This window comes from Microcaecilia unicolor, chromosome 1 (assembly GCF_901765095.1).
Source record: "Microcaecilia unicolor chromosome 1, aMicUni1.1, whole genome shotgun sequence".
Taxonomy (NCBI): Eukaryota; Metazoa; Chordata; class Amphibia; order Gymnophiona; family Siphonopidae; genus Microcaecilia; species Microcaecilia unicolor.
In genome coordinates, this window is record NC_044031.1 from 212,780,057 (window position 1) to 212,802,844 (window position 22,788).

Here is a 22,788-nt window from a genome sequence, read left to right on the forward strand (position 1 = left end):
TGACTCCAGCAAGAGCAGCCTGGTCCCATGACCCTCCAAGCTTGCCCAGAGTCACAAGGAGCTGCCTGTGCCTGCAGTGGGAATTGAACCCAGTTTCCCAGGACCAAAATCCACCACTCTAACCACTAGGCCACATTTTGCGGCGTCGAAAGAAGAGGAGGGAGGCAGGCTTTGTCCCTCCTCCAACCAAGGTAGGGGGGCGGGCAGAGAGGGAGGGTGGGCATCGGATCGGATGGCAGAGCGGACCCTTGCCAATGCTGGGGATTGGGTTGGGGGACTGCGGTCCAGCGGAACGCCAGCCCCCCTGTTGCTGGGGGGGGCGGCGGCCACTGGACCACCAGGCAGGGACCATTTTCGGGGGGTTTGGGGGGGGGGCTGGAGAACCGGATCTTCAGCCCTCCCTGAACCTGGGGGGGGGGGGGGGGGGGGGGGGGGGTTCGTCGGGGGGACTGGAGGTCCGCCGGATCTCTAGTCCCTGTTTTGCCTTGCTCGGGGCAGGGGTAGTCAGGGCCTGGTGGTCCCATGGACCTCCAGCCCCTGTGTTTGACAGGTTTGGGCTTTTGACAGCCCAGACTTGTCAAAGAAGTGTGGGAGGATTGTGTTGAGCGCATGCTCAGCACAATTCACCCGCACTTCTACCCCATGGTCAGCGATAATTGCGCTGCTTAAATTTGCATGCATTATCTCTGATCATCGGTGCGGTAAAGCCCCGCGCTGTTCCAGTGCTATTTTTAGAGCGCTGTTTGGAACAGTGCAGGGCTTTTGATCATCTGCTCCCAAGTGGGGCTTGGTGCTGCTGCTGGCGCGTCAACAAGGCTTCCCAGCGGTGGCGCTGGCGCAGGCAGCTGAGGAGGCAGAAGGCTGCAGTCTTTGGTCTCCTGCTTGTGGATTAGTGCTTTAATGAGTTGTCTTCTCTGCCACCGCAGATCCTTCTTCCTGCCTCACTCGTCCCACCACCTCATGACTGTGACCACCGGCATCGGGCAGGAAGGATTTGCGGTGGCAGAGAAGACTCAGAGTTAACTCGCTCCCAACCGGCACACAGAAGGAGCGCAGGACAATGACAACTGGTTCAAGGGGGAGCACTGCAGACAATGAGGTTGGGTCATGTTTGATAAATAAAATTACTAGTGGTGGTACTAGTGGGCTAAAGACTGTTTACCCGGGGCCCAGCTCTGTCTCTCGGTGGCCCTGGTCTAAAGCAAACGCACTGTAAGCTTTGTACATCGGACCCCCCAGAGACAGACAAGAGACCAGACTGGATTTTGTTTTTTAGGTACCATTAAAATTCTTGTGGTGGGGCTGGGCTAGATTTCTGTTGCCCTGCAACTCTCTAATGCGAAAGCGTGTGGTGCACTCAGTGTTCTCCTCGGAATGAATGTGAAGGTGTGTGGTGTTATGTCCACTGTGTGGGTCCCTGAGAGTGTGAAGGGCTGAAGTGGACGCTGCCCCTGTGTCCTCGGTGTGAGCCTGGTTGTGCGCGTGTTCTCGCTGGCTCCTCCCCCTTCTCCCGCCTCTCTCTCTCCAAGCTCTCGCTCGCTCTGTCTCTCTCAACAGCAACAGCAGCGGCGGCGCTTTTTCTGGGAGCAGCGGTCTCGCGCCGGTCAGTCTCTTGCAGCAGGTAGGTCGCAGTTGTGTTCCTGGCATTTTGCCCTGGGTACAGGAAGGTGCTGGGTATAGGCAGGGTTCCCGCAGGCTGGGCTGTTCGGTTTCTTTCTCCCCTTCGCCGGTGCTTAGGGGGGGGGGGGGGGGGGGTGATGGGTGAGAGCCGCGCTGGGTCCCGGGCCGGTCGGAGGGGAGATGCTGCTGTTACTCTCTGTCCGCCATAGGCCTCGCAGCGGCGGGTGGGGTTGCCAGGGTGGAAAGTTCAGAGCGTCCCGGCAAAGAGACGCTACTGCTGCCCCTGCCTTCCCAAACCCGTTATTATTAAATTCAGCAGAGAGGTAAGGCTAGGTTGGGTTAAAACAAAAACAACAAAAAAAGTGGGTGTTTGGAAAGGCAACAGGCTTTTTTTGGTTGTTTCTGTTTCGGTGGGGAAGTTAGTGTGTCACAGGATGGATGGAGTTGGGGGAGAGCTGATCTGTCAGCGGCAGGGCCACGTGAAAAGTCGCTGCTGGGCGACGTGTTACATCTGCAAAAGAGCCCGGCAGACGCTGTCGAGAGGAAGAATGGAATTCAACAGGTTGTTGCTGGCTGCCCGCGATCGTTGCACTGCCCGTCATCAAACTCCCTCTCTGCAAACAAATGGGGCCTGATCACCCCAGCCAGGAAACTGCTCCCTAGGGGGTGAAAGCTACGTGTAAGTGACAAAACGATATTAAAGGAAGGGAAGATGCTGTGTAGGCGCCACGTTCTTCTTTAATGTCTTGACCGAGGATGTAGGGATCTGCTGGTCCTTGAATGTAATTCGTCTGTACCATTGCAGCTACTGGAGAGAGCCAGGTAAAGCCTTCTGTGCTGGTGGAGTGAAACCCCCAAATTAAAAGAGAGAGATCGGTGTGTTGATGGGGTTCACTACGGCGTGACGCCCGAGAAAAGTAAATCCAGTATTTGTTGCATAACAAAGGGGGTGGGGCAGCAATTTCAGTTGTTTTGGGTCCAGATTTTTTTTGTCACCTAATATTTCATTGTTGTTTAATTGTGATGCAAGGTTTGCCACTGTCCACAGTTTAACTACTTCTTGGCTCATGTAGTTTAGCTCCTCTTGTTTTACACTGAAACATCACCCTAATGAATGAAAATAGCAATAGAATTTTATCTTGAAGCACATGGGTCTACTTATTATATACCTGATTTTGGTGTCACATCAGAACAATATTTCAGCGTGGACTTAGTGATAGGATCTTTTTCACAGGTTTTTGCCCTTCTGTTGTGATATCAGGCACTACCTTTAAGTCTTTCAACATCTGCTTCAAGCAGGAGGGAATCATTCAGTATTCTCACTCCAGTTTTTCTATCAAGCTTCTGTGCTGCAGATGGATTTGGGTGGTTCAGCCATTTTCTGTCCTACATTTCAAAGAGGTGATAATGACCCGCATTTTGGAGGATACTGTTAGACAGCACTAGCTTCTGAATGTGTATTTGGATTTCTTAGGCCCCGATGTTCAAAACTCTGGTGCTTGTACAGAACAGCGCCAGGACAGTACAGCAATACAACTGCCTAATGTTCAATGCTAATGACATGCAATTACGGGCATGCTGTTAGCGTTGAGCATTAGGGAGTTTAGAGGGAAGGATTGTGCCTGGCGTACGTGCTTGAAGAGTTGTGCGTCAAGCACAGTTCTTGTGCATGTGTCCAGTCAAACTGACCTTTCTCTCGCTGGTTGCTGTTTTTTTTGCCTCATGGGTGAAGGTACTTGTGTGATTGCAGGCAAGGGCTTGCCTCCTGTCTTTCTTCCCCCGTACAGACCCTTAATCTGTGGTGCCTTTCTGCCTCTTCTCTGGGGCTCCCCTCAGTCCGCACAGGAACTCTACCACCCTTTCCCCTCTCCGGTCTGTCTGTCCTTCCTTTATTCCTTGGCTCCTGCTGCTCCGTAGTCTCTGTATGCAGCACAGCAGCCCCCAGATTCACTCACTTCAGCTGTCTTTGCATGCAGTGTGGCGGCAGTGTTTACAGTGGGTCTGCTGAACTCCAAACCTCTTTGACTACTTCAGCACCACTGCTTCTTCCCATCTTCAGACACCCTAATGCCAGCTCCGAGCTGGTGTAGGGTTTACCATGGTATGGGCGCCCTTGTGCACTGCACTGTTCTCTGAATTATGGGGGAGGGGGAATAGGAAATGACCTCGTCTTACATCACATTAACATGAGATTAGCGTTGATGGTTCCAGAGCTCCTTGTTTCCCACAGCAAAGGCACTTGATCATTGCGTGCTGGCAAATGCAGGCACTAGTCTGGCACTAATGGCCTCTAGCACCTGCGTTTGCTTCTGAGCATCAGGGTTTTAGTATACCATGTCATTGCTTGGTGGTTCAATATTAGCAAGAAAATGATAGGACAGAAGCAACAGGATTAAATTGCAATGTACATGGCCCAGGGGTGTAGCCAGACCTCTCAGTGGGAGGGGGCCATAGCCCGAGGTTGGGGGTACACTTTGAGTGCCGCCCCGCCGCCCCCCCCCCCCCACCGCCATGCCTCCTTGCTGCTTCCCCTCACTGCCTCGTCACTCCCCCCGCAAAAACAAATACCTTTGCTGGTGGGGGTCCCCAACCCCCGCCAGCCGAAGCCTTCTTCAGTGCCGGTCGCTGACATAGCCGGGTTCGCTGCCCTGCTCTTCTTTCTTCTTGCTCCTCCTGTGCATGCTGACGCTCCGTGAAGGAGCATCAGCGTGCACAGGAGAAGAAAGAAGAGCAGGGCAGTGAACGCAGCTGCGCTGAAGAAGGCTTCGGCTGGCGGGGGTTGGGGACCCCCACCAGCCAAACCAGGGGCCCGGATGCAATTTGCAGGGGCCCAGGCCCCTGTGGCCCCCCAGAGCCCTGACATGGCCTAGTGGTTAGAGCACCGGTCTTGCAATCCAGAGGTGGCCGGTTCAAATCCTGCTTCTCCTTGTGATCTTGGGCAAGTCACTTAACCCTCCATAGCCTCAGGTACAAACGTAGATTGTGAGCCCTCCTGGGACAGAGAAATATCCAGAGTACCTGAATGTAACTCACCTTGAGCTACTACTAGAAAAGGTGTAAGCACAAATCTAAATGTAAAAAAAAAAAATAATAATACACGAGTACACATTTAGAGCACACACACACTATTCAACTCGCACCTTTTTCATTAGGAGCTCAAAGTGAGTTTTATATTCAGGTGCACTAGGTATTTCCCTGTTCCCAGAGGGCTCACCATCTAAGTTTGTACCCGAGGCAATGGAGGGTTAAGTGACTTGACAAGAATCACAAGGAGCAGCGCTTTGGTTCCCAGGGAAGCTAAGATTCAAATCCCACGCTGCTCTTTGTGATTCTTGTTAAGTCACTTAACCCTCCATTCCCTCAAGTAGTTTATAACTATAGTTTATAGTTATAAACTACTGCTCCGCTGCTCCATGTGTACTAACCTTTGGAGCAGGTGTAAGTATGAGTGTTGGCATTTGTGCACTGTCGGGGCTGATTCTGGGAACCTTTTGCCTTTATAAAAAAAATAAATAAAATTCTGACTTCGTATAGGGAAGCTGTTACAAAATCAGGCTCTACATGTGGCATTGTAAGTAGTATATTATGCCATGTTTTGTATTGTTATTTCAGCGTTTTTACTGTTGTAATTGTCTATTGCTCATGTTTGATGTATTTTTATTGTACACCGTCTTGAGTGAATTCCTTCAAAAAGGTGGTAAATAAATCCAAGAAAATAAAGTGTGGGTAATTGTGGTTTGTTAGCTCCTGGGGCTCATTAGGGGATGTTTTTACTAAGCTGTGATAAAAAGTGGCACTAGCATGCCCTTGTGCAGGTTTTTCCTGTGCACCAAGGCCATTTTTACTGCAGCTGTAAAAATGGCCATTTTCTGTTTTTTTGTTTTTTTTTGTTTTGTGATATGGCCATGCACTAATGTTATTTCTGCATAGCCATTAAAAAATAAATAAATACCGCCATCTATTTTGTAGGCAGTACAGACTCGCATGCTATTCCTACACTAACTAGTTAGTGCGTGGTAATGTAGCTGCACTGATGAGCACAGACGTGCCCCATCAAAATTAAAAATATTTTTTAGCATTGGTTAATATGTGCACATTTGACACCACAGGATGCTTTAGTGTGTCCCATGGCACACCAGTTTAAGCTGCATTAGGCACACGTTAGCACCTTACATAGCTTAGTAAAAGTGCCCCTAATTTTGAAATGTGTTCTTCCACTGTTACTTTGTGACTGAACAAAAATTATTTAGTTCCTCCTGTCAGTTTTTTGAACTGTAGCTTAGATAAGGATGGTCATTTCCACATTATCCTTACAACCCAAGAGAAGGGTGCACTAATGGGACCTGAAAGAACTAAAAAAAAAAAAAAAAAAAAATCCTTCAGACCTTCATGAATATTGCTGTTCGATAAGCATTAAAATATGATCAGGTCTTCTGATCTTAGGATTTAACCCAAACCAGATATAGGATCACTTCTAGGGGAAAGATAGATGGTGATTCTTTTTGGGTTAGAGTCTCTAATTACGTTACTATGACTCCAGCTGATCTAGGAGTCCTTTTACAGAGCGGCACTAAGCCCAGCGTGGGCTTACCGCTCTTCCGGGACTGCCGTCGGCCCAATGTAGCTGATGGTGGTAGTCCCACCCCGAGCGCGCACCATTTCCAGGGGGGGGAACCCCCTCCCCCTGGAAATGACTTGCGCTGCCTGGTTACCGCAGGGTTAGTGTGGGAGCCCTTATTGCCACTTCAGTGGGTGGCAGTAAGGGCTCCCCATCACATTGTCAAGCGGGAAGAGTTCTCTTACCGCATGGCCATGTGTGCTGGGGGCTTTTTTACCCACTGCAGTATAAAGGGCCTGATGTGTGGGGAAAAATGACCCTCGACGCCAGCAGAGGGCCCTTTTTCCTGCAGCTTGGTAAAAGGGCCCCCCAATTACTATGGAATCAGATTGGGACCATATTGTTGGTACTACCTTAGATCCTATATCTCCCTTAAAAGAAAGAAAAGTGTGATCTTATAAGCCTTCACCTTGGTTTACTGATTCTTCAAGCGATCTGAAACAAAATTGTAGACAGCTGGAAAGAAGTTGGTGTAAAAGTTCAAATCCTTCTACTAAATTAGCTTGGAAACAGGCATTTAAAGTTTATAAATATAATGCTGTAGAATCTAAAAAACAAACCAACCATATTATTCCAATGAAATTGATAATAGCCTATAAAGAACTAAAAAAAAACTATTTCAGCTTGTAGAAAACATTACAGCTTCACAAACCCCTGGAATTTTGTCTCTAAGCTCTCAACCATTTGCTCAGGATTTAGCTATTTTTTTTAAAAATAAGATTGAGGCTATTTGTGATAATCGTAAGAGATCAATCATCACTCACCTTAACTAGTTAATTCTCAGTTGAAACCAGTTCATGAATTAGAGCAAATCAATTGGGTGATACGTTTGTCTCTGTCACTCCAAATGATGTGTCTTCCCTTGTACAGAAACTTTCTTCTTGTTATGTATTGGATAAATGTCCCTCAAATTTTATTTTCTAATTCTCCAGTTTCAATTATTTCATAGTTGGTTCTGGTTGTTAATAAACTCTTGGGGCTAGGAATGCTACCATTAGAAATGGGTAATATGGCACTTACTCCTTTAACTAAGTCCCAGGTTTCAGATTTGTCTTCTAATTTCAGACCAGTTGCATGTGTACTATTACTCACTAAACTTTTGGAAACATAAGTAGGCAAATCATCTGAATATATAGATAGATAGATTCTCATGTTTACATAATTCACAATTTGTTTTTGAGCTAGACATAGCACCGAAACCTTTCTATTGACAATGATTGTAGAGATAAGGAAATCTTTTTAACTCAGGGTAAACAATTATTACTGTATGACATATCTACTGTGTTTGATCATGATCTTTTATTGCAGAGATTGAGTGAAATTGGGTTGCTGGGTTCTGCTTTGGTTTAAAGATGTTTTGCCTAACTGCTGCTATTTTGAAAGATGGTACATTTTCTCAAAGCTGCTGTCCATCCTGTGGCATTTCTCAAGGCTCTTCCTTATTGCTTATATTGTTTTAGTTTGTTCTCTAGGAATGATTCTGCTGAAAGACAATTTTCTTACGTGGATGACATATTAATGCTGGTTCAAGTATGTGCTACGTTGGAGGATACTTTTCATAAAGTTTCTTGTTGTATGGATAAAATTCAGAGTCAGGCAAATACTAATTTACTCAAATTAAATACTAGTAAGACCAAAGTTCTTTGGTTTTGGAGTCCTTCCATTTTAATCCCTTCTAAAACTGCACTATCCTAAGGTAAAATACTGCATGTTAATGACAGCTCAAAGGTTCTTGGTGTTGGCTTGGATTCCTTTCTCACTTTTCAACCACAAGTTGCAAACTTACAGAAGAAAACTATTTTTCAATTAAGACAATTGTGTCTACGATCATACTTCCATGAGCATTATTTTGCTGTATGGGTCCAGATGTTGGTTTTGTCCCATTTGTATTATTGCAGTTCGTTGTATATGGGATTAAATTCTGTGCTCTTGAAGTCCAGTTAATAGAAAATACAGCAGCTTGATTGATTTTTCAGGCTTCATTGGCATGCCTTTTTAAAATCTGGAGTGTTAGGAAAAACAGTACATACAATTTTGGAAAATATTATATACTAATTCACCGGATTTCTTAATCCAACATTAGTCTCAATCATTTTTTTTGCCTTCATCTTGGGTATTTAATACATTTTTACTAAGGTACTCTATCGTTAAAGGTTTATGATAGAAACGTCAATTAGATCTAATGTTTTCTTTCCCTGCAATCTCTATATGGAATGATTTACCACAATGTATCTGAACTGAATCTAATTTTCTTCATTTGTGAAGGAAATTGAAGATTTTTTGATAAGGCCTGAGAGTTTTATTAATTTGAAGCAATTATATTCTTCTTTAGCTAATGTACTGTGATAGATGTAACTCCTCATAATGTTGTTTTCTTGGGGTCTTTTTTTATGTCGTAAGCCACCTAGAACCACCAGTTGGGATTTGTGTGGTAAACAAGTTCTGCATTAGATTAATTAATAATGATAAAGCACCCTTATGCAAAAAAAAAAAAATTCACTGTATAAACAAAGGAAAATGAAAGAATTCTAGGGAATATATCCTATTTATCCAGACTCTTCTGAGAGAGGTGGTGTTGGGATGATTATGATTGTTAGGGGATCAAGGGACCTAAAAGTTAACTGGAGCAGGCACAAGGCTAATGGCTTTCCCAGGGCATTTAATACCCTTGTAGCAGCCCTGTCCTTAGTGTTTATAAATTGTAAAATTTAGGGGATTATTTTCCAGCTAATTATAGGTTAAAGACTAAAAAATAAATTAAAAAGTCATTTTTTTTTTATTGTTGTTTTTGCACCAATGGTACATTGCTGGGTGCCTTTTTCCAGCTGAATCAAATATGTATGTTTGTGTCAGCTGTCAGTATAAAAAAAAGCCAAAAGCCCCCTCAAAAAAGTAAGTGGAGGATACAAGTCAAGCCAGGAAAGTGGTGTTATCTGAAAACTGCACATCCCCCTGCTGGTAAAAGTACTGCCTGTGTTTTTTTTTTTTTTTTTTTAACAGTTTGTATGTTTGTCGGGACCTATTTTGCTTTGATTTCGTTTGCGGCCCCCACCACCACCAAGATGCTGTCCTAGGTAATTGCCTAGTTCTGCCTATTGGTTAGTCTAGTCGTGCCTAAGGGTAGAAGCCCTAAATTAAGATCTTTAAAATAGGAGAGATCCCTGATTTGGCTTGCCCTAGTAGCTTAGGCACTGCTTAAGCATGATAAACAAAACTCAAGACCCTGGCTGGGGCTGTATCAACATAACTATTGCATTAGCTATGCTTGGTTACCGCTCAACAGGGAACATGCTTACGTGCGATGGTAACTTGACCACTAGAGAAGGAAGGGAAATGGGTTCACAAGGAGCAGAATTACTTGGAGTTGCCCAATCTGCAAACAAATGGTACAGTCATCGGCTATTAAAAGAATCAGTTGATTCTCAGGGTCTGCAGTTATGTTCACATTTTGCAGGTTTCTGAAAAGCCCTCTTTTGTTTGATCCCACCAGTGCTGCCATCTTGACTGGGGATTGGGGAAGATGCTTCTTTTCTTTGAAACTTGTTGTGAAACAGATTGACTGAACCTGCCCTGATGGTTTGCCTATGAGACGACTTCACTATGCTTGCTGCAGCTTTTCCCATTATATTTCTGGCTGTTGACTCCTGCTTGCTTCTGTGTGATTTCTGCCTTTCCTCACTTTGACCTTTCTTGAAATGACTCATTGGCCTTGGATTCTGGCCTGTTTTTGACTGTGACTGATGTTTTTGATTTATCTGTTTTCTACAGGTTTTTGAATTTTTACACATGCATCCAAATAAAATCAATAGTAAATATAAATCAGTTACAAAGAAAACTATCACATATTTTCAATTCAAAGAAACAATATGATCTTGAAGGAATATTGTCCAATGAACCCCCCCCCCCCCCCTCCAAAAAATGCTGTTAAGTCTGCACTAACAGATAGGGCCAGTTCCTGAGAGCTTGATTGAACTTTCCTTGAAGGAGCATAGAAACATTTTACGAAAGATGATTGTTCACTATTAACTAAATAAAAAAATCTCCTTAATGTGTTTCCTCAAGAGAGTATTTCAGGAAACAAATAGTAATGGGAAAAATAAAAATATATTTTTCCTCTAAAAGAATTTTCTAACAAATCAATCTTATGATGGAAAACCATTTTTTATGGCAGAAACAAATGTATTCCTCAAAGTGGTAATTTTTGTCTTCAGAAGATGCACCTGAGATTCCATTGAGGAAATAACTGAATCAAGAGATTTGAACTTGAAAACTGTCTCAGATGTTAAAGTACATAAAGCGGAAGTTGTTACCCCATATAGAAGAATTTCTCACATCTACAAAAGTCGAATTGTCCTTTAAAGAAATTTCAGCAGTACCTGAAGAAATAGGACCTTTAAAGAGGGAAATATCGCCTCCTTAGGAATTCCTGGAGAATGACTACTTATGTACATAAGTATTGCAACACTGGGACAGACCAAAGGTCTATCAAGCCCAGTATCCTGTTTCCAACAGTGGCCTTATCCAGGTCACACATACCTGGCAAGATCCCAGAAAAGCTCAATACATTTTATGATGCTTATCCCAGAAATAAGCAGTGGATTTTCCCAAGTCAATTTAATAATGGTCTATGTACTTTTCCTTTAGGAAGCCGTCCAGACCCTTTTTAAACCCTGCTAAACTAAGCACCTTTACCACGTTTTCTGGCAACAAATTCCAGAGTTTAATTACACGTTGAGTGAAGAAAAAATTTCTCCAATACATATTAAATTTACTACTTTGTAGCTGCATCGCATTCCCCCTAGTCCTAGTATTTTTGGAAAGAATAAACTATTTCCAGATAAACTGGTTCCGCTTCCTCCAGATTGGAAGGTTGATTGTAGAACATTTAGGATGGATGGTTGTGGGGAGGGAGGTATTTTATTTAGTAGAGCTTAACTAAGTGCCATTGGATGGAGGGTCGGCTACATAAGAGGCAATACCTGAAGGGATAACAATGCGCTTATCCATGGGGCTTTAGGGGTATATGTAAATTTGAAGGAGCCAGTTGATTTTTTCCCTTCCTTATTCCTTAGAAATAATGTAATCGGGTCGAACAGAAATATCTCTCAGTATGCTAGAATTTCTTCAGTGCTCTTTTGGTGCTTCTAAGAGGCTCAAAAAGAATGTGGCATTCCTCTTTGGGCATGTCCCTTCGGCTACACTATGTGGTCGTGTGCTACAAGGCTCAGAGGGGTATATAGGGAAAGATGGTGCCTAGATGTCCTTTGACAATGTGCCTTGTCTGCTGTTCTGAAGCCCCTGTTGCAGCAACCAGCCAGATATTCCAGTGGCCACTCCTGTGAGCACTGCGGTCATGCTCAAGGCAAGTCTAGAGCTCCCAAAACTCCAGCGAGGCTCATAGGGCTTTATAGGGAGAGGTCACACCAATATTTAGTTATTTATTTCAGAGGCTTAATATACTGCTAATCATAAAGTGCATAAAGTATGTTTTCTGTGCATTTTATAAGGGGTTACCATTGTTTCCATATTATCTGATTTTTCACTTATCCAACAACAGCTCGGTCCCATTTACATTGGAAAATCAAGTCTGTGCTGTACTTGGAACTGTAATGTTCTACTGTCTTGTCACCTCTATCAAGCTGCCCGCCTCCCCCCAATCTTTTACTGAACATAATTGTAAAGCAACCTGCATTTTTCTGGCATAGGGACAAGCACTTCAAATTTTAAAACATATTTCAATATATTGTGGTATCAACCAATTACTTATATGTACTAATATATCTTTCTGTTTCCTTCCCCCACCCCCAAGAAACGGAAAGTTCAACACTCAATTTTTGGGAGTGGTGTCAGCTAATTAACAGAGATGAATTAAAATAGAACTAATCAAGAGAAAAAACACAAAGCACTTTCCCAACCAAAATCCTGAAGACAAAAGTGGCATAAGGTTTACGGTTCAGCCAACAAACTGTAGTTGAACAAACATTAAGCCACAGAACCCATTTTCAAGCATACGCTCATTGCAGCTTTTTTTGTTCCTTTCATGCTGAGATGCTTATTTAAAGCTAATAATCCAATTTAACAAAGCTAAAACAAAATACAAAAACTCAATTAGCCTATAGGATTCAGTCAAGGGGGGGGGGGGCAATGCAGTAAAATGTGCGGTTTACAACAAGATGTAAAAAAAAAAAAAAAAAAAGAACATTTTAAAGGGAGGACAAGTTTCAATGAATAGTCAGTTTTTTTTTTTTAATTTAGAGAAAGTTGGTAAGCCTAATTTCAAGTGGAAGTGAGTTCTAGAGATGTGGACCTGCATAACTGAAAGCAGTATGAGTTGGTATCTAACTGAAAGACAGATGAAAGGGGAAGGTAGAGTAGTCCTTTTTGGTGAGGAAAGGAGGGAGCATGAAAGTGAGTGTGGAAACAAGCAACTTGGAGACATATTCAGGAGCAGTGGGTAAATGGCTTTTGAACACCTTGATAAGCAATTTAAAGTCATGTTCTCAAGGCAAGTCCAGAGCTCCCCCAGTTTTGTACTTTCTAGCAGTTTAGAAGAAACTCCAGCTTTTTAACGGTAATAATTGCTAAGACTCTGGTCTAGTACCTACTTCACTCTTGCCCAGATCTGGAGCGGAATGTTTAAGGACTGGGCCATGTGAAAGTGCTATCCTCATTTATTCTGTTCATACATTTAGGACTAGATTCTGTAAGTGGCACCTAAAAAATGGGTGCTAAAAAAAAATAGCACTTAGCCAGTGGTGTGCTGGTAAATGTTTAACAACAGGCTCTCTCCCTGGTCCACCTCTGCGCCCCCCCCCCCCCAAATTGCAGAGCTGGCTATAGCCAGGGAGAGAGCCTGGGGGGGGGGGGGCAATGCATTAATCCAGGAAAAATTAAATTAAATCATCCCAGGTTCCAATCTAATTCATCTTTAATGTGGGATAAAATGCCATGAATAAGTAAATATAAACTTTTAACGTTGAGCACCTGATTCTCAAAGTGGACATATTCCAAACACTATAATGAAAATAAAATGATTTTTTTTCTACCTTTGTTGTCTGGTGACTTTGTTTTTCTGATCATGCTGGCCCAGTATCTGATTCTGCTGCTGTCTGTCCTCTTAACTCCGTTTCCAGGGCTTCCTTTCCATTTATTTCTTTACTTTCCGCCTTTCTTCTTCGTTTCTTGCCCTACATTCGTAAGTAAAAGCTGGGTCCTCCGCAGACTTGATTGTCAAGTGGATCCAGCTTCTGCCTACTTTCTTCATCCATGTGCAGTTTTTCTCCTCTCTTCCTTTTCCCTCATCTCATCTCCTTCCTCACTCTTCCCTCCCCTCCATCCATGTCCAGCATTTCTTCTCTCCCTTCCCTCCCCTCCATCCACCCATGTCCAGTAACCCTTCTCTCCCCTCCCTCCAGCCACCCATACCCAGCGATTGTCAGTTGTTGAGTGGATTCTACGGGGCAGGCAGGAAAGATTTCCAGTCTTTTCTGCCTGCTGCCGGCGCTGACTCTCCTGCGGTGCTACTGCATCGCTCTTCAAAATGGCCGCAGAGACTTACGAGGGCGGCCTCCAAAACTTCAGCAGAAGTCTCGGCGGCCATTTTTAAAGAGCGATCCAGCAGCGGGCAGGCAAGACTGGGGATCTTTCTTGCCTGCCCCGAAGAATCCATACACTGGAAGGGACCCTGTAGCTCGAGGGAAGGAGGGAGGAGAGCCGGCTCGCCCTGAACAACAACCGGCTCGCAAGACGGTCGGCTCCAGCACACCACTGCACTTAGCGCTATCCTATAAACCACACATAGGCACTGTTTATAGAATAGCACTTAGCGCTGGGAACTGTGACTACATTTTGGGGTGACCATTTACACCAATCCCCACACCTAAATTAGGTGTGGATCCCCCTAATTCTATAACACACATAAATTATAGGAATGCGCTGACCCGCCCATGCTTCTCCTATGACCGTGCCCCTTTGTGGATCCAAGCACTCTAATTAATTTATGCATACCTCTTTATAGAATGTGCCTAAAAAGATGCACATGTAGATTCTGATTATTGCAAACTGGTGCCAATAATTGCTTGTTGCCCAATTATCGGCACCGATTGGCTCATTCAGTTAAGTTGCGCACACAAACTGGACGTGCATCCAAATTTGCACGCACAGCTCAAAGACCGTATATAGAATCTGGGGTTATGGGTTGTGTGGCATCTGCACATGTAAATAGTAGCATTGTATATGTAATAAGCAACAAAGCCTGTTTCATGAAAAATGAAATGGGCCCTAGGAAGGCTCTCATCTAAGTGATTTCTCCCCTCCCATCCAGTTCGTGTCCAGCAATTCTCCCCTCCCCTGCCCTCCCATTTGTGTTCCGCGATTCTCCCCTCCCATCTCATCCCATTCATGTCCAGCGATTCTCCTCTGCCCTGCCCTCCCATCCCATCCCATCCCATCCATGTCTAGCGATTCTCCCCTCCCCTTCTCTCTCCTGCCCTCTTGTCTTTCCTGCTGCCCTGCCTTTAAGCCATTCATGTTAACTCAGGTCGCCTCCAGCCTTCCCTTTCAGTGTCCCGCCCTCCTCATATGTCATTTCGTCTTTCCGTGAGGGTGGGACACTGAGAGGGAAGGGAACACTGGAGGTAAGCTGACGTCAGCTCATTTGCATGCTGTTACAAACCCACCCAGCCAGCCAGCCATCCTGGGAAGCAGAGTGACCAATCTTAATATAATAAAACGCACCGTGAACGTTCTGAAGACAACGTTCTGAAGCCACTCAAACACTCTCTGTAGGGTTCGTGGATTCATGGTGTGAAGCCAGCCAGGCTGCCAGCCGTCTCTGCCCCGCCCTCGTGTCAAACGTCATGACGTCGAGGGCAAACGTCATGACGTCGAGGGCGGAAAAAAAACAAACAAAGCGCAGCGTCAGGGAAGGAGGCGGAGCTCCCGACGTCTCTAGCCTTCCCTTCGCTGTGTTCCGCCTTCTTCTGACGTCAAGGATGACGTAAGAAGAAGGCGGAACACAGAGAAAGGAAGGCTATACGTCGGGAGCGCCACCTCCTTCCCTGACGGTGCGCTGCCAGAACCGCCACCGAGGTAAATTTAAAAAGAAAAAAAAAAAAAGGGATGTTGGGGGGAGAGAAGAGGGTGGGCAGTAAAGTTGAACAATGGGAGCGGGAGGGCAGGGGAGAAACGACAGCATGGATGCGAAGGGGGGGGGAGAAGAGGGCGGGCCAGGCTGGGACATGGGAGACAGAGGAGCATGGATGCGAGGGGGGGTCATGGAAGGGAGAGAGGGGAATTGCTGGAAAAAGAAGAATGGAGGGAGCAGGGGACAGAGGAGCATGGATGGGCATGGATTGGGAGGGCAGGGCAGGGCTCAGGGAGAGAGGGGAATTGCTGGATAGGGATGAATGGAGGGGGCAGGGGACAGAGGAGCATGGATGGGCATGGATTGGGATGGCAGGGCTCAGGGAGAGAGGGGAATTGCTGGAAAGGGATGAATGGAGGGGGCAGGGGACAGAGGAGCATGGATGGGCATGGATTGGGAGGGCAGGGCTCGGGGAGAGAGGGGAATTGCTGGATAGGGATGAATGGAGGGGACAGATGGGCATGGATGGATATGGATTGCAAGACAGGGCTCAGGGAGAGAGGGGAATTGCTGGATAGGGATGAATGGAGGGGGCAGGGGACGGATGGGCATGGATTGGGATGGCAGGGCTCAGGGAGAGAGGGGAATTGCTGGAAAGGGATGAATGGAGGGGACAGATGGGCATGGATGGATATGGATTGCAGGACAGGGCTCAGGGAGAGAGGGGAATTGCTGGATAGGGATGAATGGAGGGGGCAGGGGACAGAGGAGCATGGATGGGCATAGATTGGGATGGCAGGGCTCAGGGAGAGAGGGGAATTGCTGGAAAGGGATGAATGGAGGGGGCAGGGGACAGAGGAGCATGGATGGGCATGGATTGGGAGGGCAGGGCAGGGCTCAGGGAGAGAGGGGAATTGCTGGATAGGGATGAATGGAGGGGACAGATGGGCATGGATGGATATGGATTGCAGGACAGGGCTCAGGGAGAGAGGGGAATTGCTGGATAGGGATGAATGGAGGGGGCAGGTGACAGGAGCATGGATGGGCATGGATTGGGAGGGCAGGGCTCAGGGAGAGAGGGGAATTGCTGGATAGGGATGAATGGAGGTGACAGAGGAGCATGGATGGGCATGGATTGGGAGGGCAGGGCTCAGGGAGAGAGGGGAATTGCTGGAAAAGGATGAATGGAGGGGGCAGGGGACAGATGGGCATGGATTGGGAGGGCAAGGCTCACACTCTCTCTCATATACAATGTCTTTCTGACTCTCACTCTCACACACTCTGTCTCACACTGTATCACATTCACTCTCTATGTGCCACACAGTCACTCACACACTCGCTTGGTCTCATACACTCACTCTCACGGAGAATCTGTGTCTCACACACACTCTCTCTCTCGCACACACACACACACACACACTCTCACACTGTGTCTCACATACACACTTACACACACTCTCATTCTCACACACACACTCTCATTCTCACACACACACTCACACCCAGACTCACTCTCTCTCACACACACACACTCACACTTTCACTCTGACTCTCACACAGTCACTCTCACATACACTCTCCCAAACATACACACTCCGAGGAAAACCTTGCTAGCGCCCGTTTCATTTGTGTCAGAAACGGGCCTTTTTTACTAGTTGTTATATAGATGCTGTTATTCAGTTTGCTGTTGGTTACATATGTACATTCCCCAGATGCACATCAGGCAAGGAAGTGCAAACCATTTATTATGAAGGACATAGTAGCTACTTGGAGAATTAATTACTAATACCTGCTGTTTCTTGTTACCTTTCCCTTCATGGTTTAAAAAAACAAACAAACAAAAAAAAAAAAACCCCTGAACAAAACAGTAAGATTACTGAACTAAATGCAAGTCCTTTTTAAATAGTTATCTAGTAGCAGTCTTTCTAGTTACCATATATACCTCAAAGCTCTTTGGCTCACCTTAGCAGTTTTGTTTGTGGTAATTTAAAAGCAGCCTGTGTGCAGATTAAGTGAAGGGAAATAGAACTCATGGGTTGGAGCATGCAGCCTTTTTTGCTTGTTCAGATGGAAGGGGATAGAGAAACAAAAACAACATTTTAATCCCTCATTTGTAACAAGTCTTTCCTGATAATGAATCTTTTGGCTTAATGTAAGCAGTTGTTTTGCTTCAAGTGCCAGGCCATTGACATTTATTCATTCTTGCAAATCTGTGTCAGTACAGATTTTGCTGCGTGTATTGGGGTAAGGTACTATCAATAAATTCAAAACTTTGTGTATATTGGGGCTCCAATCTTTAATCTTCTATACATATTAAAAAAATGTCGTTTGTTTTCGTTGTGAACAGTATCAGACCAAAATTCTACTTTGTCCAACATCTTATTTCCAGCACTGGGGTATTGAATGTGAATTAGAAACTAGACATTTGAACTGTCTGTTTCCCCCTGGTCTGTCCTTCAAGTTTGCAGCACTCCAGATTTCAGAAAATACTGCATTAAAGATACACCAGAGATGCCAAGTTACCCAGTTCCAGAAGGGAGACTTTTTTTTTTATGGTCAGTCTTGATTTTGAATATCCAAAACGGTGTGGGATTTAGTCCCAGATTCTCCCTATTGAAATCCATTGGGGTCATCTTCAATGCAGGACTGGTGTAAAATCTCCCTCTTGGAACTGGTGTAAAATCTCCCTCTTGGAACTCAGCCGCTCTGATTATACCCCTTGACTATTTTGTGGCATGCCTCTGGTCTGTTTATCCCAGTTAATTTGCCTCCACAGCATCATGGAGTGGCCGCATATACCCCTTGACTATTTTGTGGCATGCCTCTGGTCTGTTTATCCCAGTTAATTTGCCTCCACAGCATCATGGAGTGGCCGCAGTAGACCTGTGCATTATGTTTGTTTATTCCACACGATATATTGTCTTTCTGTAAGTACAGTCAAAGTGGTTTACATAATACTGTTTTTGCAGGTACTTTTCTGTCCCAAATGGACACATGGTTTGTTAACGCAGGTTACTGCATGAGCAACAAAATGGTTACTCCCCAAACAGTAACCAAATAGCAAAATAAGCTGAGTGCAAAAAGTGTATGCTAACATGGGAGAACACACTGATTTGTGTGTACACAGATCTATTCTAGTTAGGGTTACCATTTTGTGTCCTCTGAAAAAGAGGACACATGTCACGCCCCCGCCCCCGCCACGCCTCATACCCCGCCCCCGCCACGCCCCCTTCGGGTCCTCGTTCCGCCCCTCTATTCCCCGTCACATGGTTCCCCCCCTCACTTACTATCTAGCCCTGGTGGTCTAGTAGGGTCTTCTCTTCGGGGCAGGAAAGAGCCCCCTCTTTCCTGCCCGGAGCGCTGCCTGTCCTTGCCTGCTGCATCCTCCTCGGTCTGGCTGGAGATTCAAAATGGCCACCGAGAGTTGAAGTGGCCTCGCGAGAGTTCAACTCTCGGCGGCCATTTTGAATCCCCAGCCAGACCGAGGAGGATGATAGACAGGGGAGGCAGCGCTCCAGGCAGGAAAGAGGGGGCTCTTTCCTGCCTCGAAGACGTCACTAGACCACCAGGGAACATGGTAAGGAAGGGGAGGGGACGGGAGTAGGGTTACCACGGCGCCGATCGCTTGCCCACACGCAAGCGCCTGCCCGCACCCGCGCCGACGTTTGTCCAGAAATCTGGACAAACGTGGGTGCAGGCAAAATCCGCCGGACGCCCCGGACATGCCCTCAAAAAGAGGACATGTCCGGGGAAATCCGGACGAATGGTAACCCTAATTCTAGTGGCTGCTGTATCTTACACATAGGTCCAGAGTTGCATGTGCATACATCAGCACTTGTGCTGGAATGCTATTTTATGTATAAAATATTTGCAGTACCAGTATTGAAGCGCACAATGGGTGTATGCATATGGCACTCCGGCTGCAGATACAACAGTCCAGCACTTTGCTCTTTGTTCCAGCACACCTCTCCCTTTTTCTTTTTACTTTTTTTGTTTTTAAACCCATGCTCTTTTATGGAACCTAGCTCACTTCAAGTACTTCACTTGTGCTTAAATCTTCCCACCTTGACTCGTCTTTCAACAATGCAGACACAGCCTAGGAGTTTCCTGGGGGACCCTCTCATTCTGCTTAGGCTTGGAATTTCTCTTGGAACATCTAATCCCTTGGTTCTGGGCCTCCCTGTTTTGTTCCACTCAAAGGCTTTTAACTTCCTTTCTCTCTGAGCCCCACCCTTCTGACACAGCAAGGGGTCCTTTTACTAAGCTGCAGGAAAAAGGGCCCTGTGGTAGCGACAGGGGCCATTTTTCCCACACACTAGGGCCCTTTTTATGGCAGCGAGTAAAAAGCAACTAAAAAAAGATTACCGCATGGCCATGTGTGTGTGGGGGGGAGCAGCATTTACCGCCACCCATTGAGGTGGAAGTAAGGGCTCCTGCGGTAACTGGGCCATGTGGTAAGATTCCCGCATGGCCATATGTGGGGGAGGGGGCATTTACCACCACCCATTGAGGTGGCAGTAAGGGCTCCTGTGGTAATTGGGCAGCACACGGCGATGCCTGACTACCACTGGGTTAGCACTGCACTATAAAAAAAAAAATTTCCGCCACGCTCAAGGCGGAACTACTGCTGTTGGCTGTGTTGGGTCAGCATGTGGTAAGCCCACATTGAGCTTACTGACGCTTTGTAAAAGGGTCCTCGAGCTAGCTAAGCTATTGCTGGGTTAAGAGAGCTCAATTCCAGCCTCAGGAGCAGATGATCAGAAGCCATATCCTGTTTCAAACAGCGCTCTAAAAAATAGCACTGGAACAGTGCGGGGCTATAACACCCCTATTTTGAAAACTAATAGCATTCAAATTTGAGCGCGCTATTAACTCTGATCATAGGGGTACTTCTGCAGCAGGATTGTGCCTGGGCATGGTCCCAAGGCACAATCCTCCCACAGAAGATTTTTGACAGGTCCGGGCTGTCAAAAGGTCTCCCGGGGGGGGGGGGGGGGGGGGGGAGAAAAAAGAAAAGGTCAGAGACAGTGCTTTCTGCGGGGTGGCACTGTAACAGGTCCTGGATTGGCTATATCTTTTTGATGAAGTTTAACAGTTGTATAGAACAAAAATGTCGCATACTGTATACGTTTTTGATGCTGTTGGCATGTGCGGTTCTGACGTTAATAAAGATGAATAAAAAAAATAGTCTCCCGGACCTGTCAAACTTAAGCACCCCCCCAAAAAAAACGCAAGACCTCCAGGCCACCCACCCCCAAAACACAAAACCCCTGATAGTCCAAAACAGTGACATAGCTACGGGGGGCCATGGGGGCCTGGGCCCCCCCAAATTTGCTCTGGGCTCCTGGTTGGTGGGGGTCCCCAACCCCTACCAGCTGAAGACTTCATCCAGAGCTGGTCTCCAGTGCCGCTGAATTTCCCGCAATGCTGTCTCTTCTCCTCATGTCGAGCACGTGCCGGACATGAGGGGAAGAGAGAGCAGGGCAGGAAATGCAGCGGTGCTGGAGACTAGCGCTGAACGAAGTCTTCAGCTGGTGGGGGTTGGGGACCCCCGCCAGCCAAGATGTACAGAGGTGGCAGTGGGAGGGGAGTGTGGCGATGCGGCATGGGGGGGCAGTGAGATGGTGGAGAGGGGGCAGCAGTGGTGGAGAGGGGCAATAGCGAGGCAGCGACCAAAATGTCCCCCCCATCCTGGGCGGCGACCAAAATGTGCCCCTCCACCGTGGGCTCTGGCCCCCTCCCACTTTGAGGTCTGGCTACGCTCCTGGTCCAAAACACAAGACCTGGAGGTTCAGTGGACCTCTAGGCCATCCACCCCCAAAGCACAAAAACCCTGGTAGTCCAGTGGGACCACTAGCTTCCCACCCTCCCACATCGATCTATAATACCCTGGTGGTCCAGTGGGACCGCTATCTAGCTAGCCCACCCTCTGTCTCCTGGTGGCCTACCTCTCCGTAGTAGTAGTTGGAGGAGGGAGGGACTAGCACTCCCTTCCTCTTTGGGTGCCTTCTCAAAATAGCGGCGTCCCGCCCTTCCCGGTGCATCCTGGGATGTGCCAAGCAGGGCAGGATGCCGCTATTTTGGGAAGGCACCCAAAGAGGAGGGAGGGAGGAACTGCTAGTTTCTCCCTCCAGCTACTACTACGGAGAGGTAGGCCACCAGGAGAGAGAGGGTGGGCTAGCTAGATAGCGGTCCCACTGGACCACCAGGGTGTGTGCGATGTGGGGGTGGGATGGGGGAAGCTAATGATCCTTTTGGACCACAAGGGTTTTTGTGTTTTGAAGGTGGGGGGCCTAGAGGTCCACTGGACCTTCAGGTCTTATGTTTGGCGGGACGGACTTAGGTTTGACAGGTCTGGGAGAAAATCCCGGACTTGTCAAACCTTTTCAGTGGGTCACCCCCCATTCCTCCCTCATTGGCAAACCCTAATACCAACTCTAAGGTGGCGTAGGGTTTGTAACGGGAGCAGCGCCCTTGTTTGGCGTACTGCCTTTTGATCATGCGGGAGGAATTCGGACACCTTTGTGTGCATGCAATTAGCATTTAGAGCCAGCAAGTGCGTTCTTACAAGTGCTCTCCGGTTCTGATCATTGGGCAGGAGCAAATGCAGGTGCTAGTACGGTGCTATTGGCTTCTAGCGCCTGTGTTTGCTTCGGATCATCGGCCCATCAGTGGGAGAGTGTCCTTAAGGAAACCCTATTTTGTACTATCTGGTCCCTCACATAGACACTATCTTGCGATATTTCGTGTGTACCCGCATGCAGTTTTATAACAGCTATTTTGCTATCGCTGTGACCTTTCCTTCATATTCTTTATTGAATTAAGGGTGCTTATAAGTAGAGATAAAACTGTTAGTTACTTTGGGAATAGGGGTATTATGTAATGCTGTTTCACATAGGTAGTTTAGGGACTCTACCATTGTGTCATAACCAGGGGAAGCTGAATGCACTTTTGTTTGTGTAAAAGGCTGACTCACGTCTGGTTGATCACATCTGGAATAGTTAGACAGATTTGGATAATTTTATTTGGAAAGCCAGCTTGAATTTGCTTAGGCTGAATATTTAATATTAAGTGAATTTGGAGTGGCCTAGTTAAATTTTTAGACGAGCAATTTTAGCTAGCCAAAGTGAAACTGCTCTAAGAGTGCCCCCCAGTTCCACTGTATTTATCTAAATAAATTTTTTCTAGATGACTCATTACCAACAGCATTTATCTGTTGATTGTGGGGTGGGGGTGGGGGTGAGGTTTGGCTATCGCTAAATTTTGCAGTTGTCCAAACAAACCACAAGACGGACCCTTTGAATATGGGCCTCATGGTGGATGTTTTTAATATTATTTTTAATGCATGGATTGGGATCTTGGGGCCCTTTTACAAAGTTGCGGTAGGCAGTGTGTATAGTCCACGCCAAAATGAGAGTACTGCCAGGCTAGTGCACCCCCTGGTGGTAATTTTGGATTTGGTGTG

At 46.3% G+C, this 22,788-nt stretch overlaps 1 protein-coding gene across 1 annotated transcript in view; it reads left to right on the forward strand.

Annotated features, from left to right (window-relative positions):
• The first annotated feature begins 1,532 nt into the window (after positions 1-1,532).
• The window catches only part of ELMO1 (engulfment and cell motility 1), a 683,834-nt gene continuing 662,578 nt past the window's right edge, over positions 1,533-22,788 (forward strand). Inside the window, exon 1 of the mRNA XM_030204026.1 lies at positions 1,533-1,621. The gene's annotated coding sequence lies outside the window, so the exon portion shown is untranslated. The remainder of the gene's footprint in view (positions 1,622-22,788) is intronic.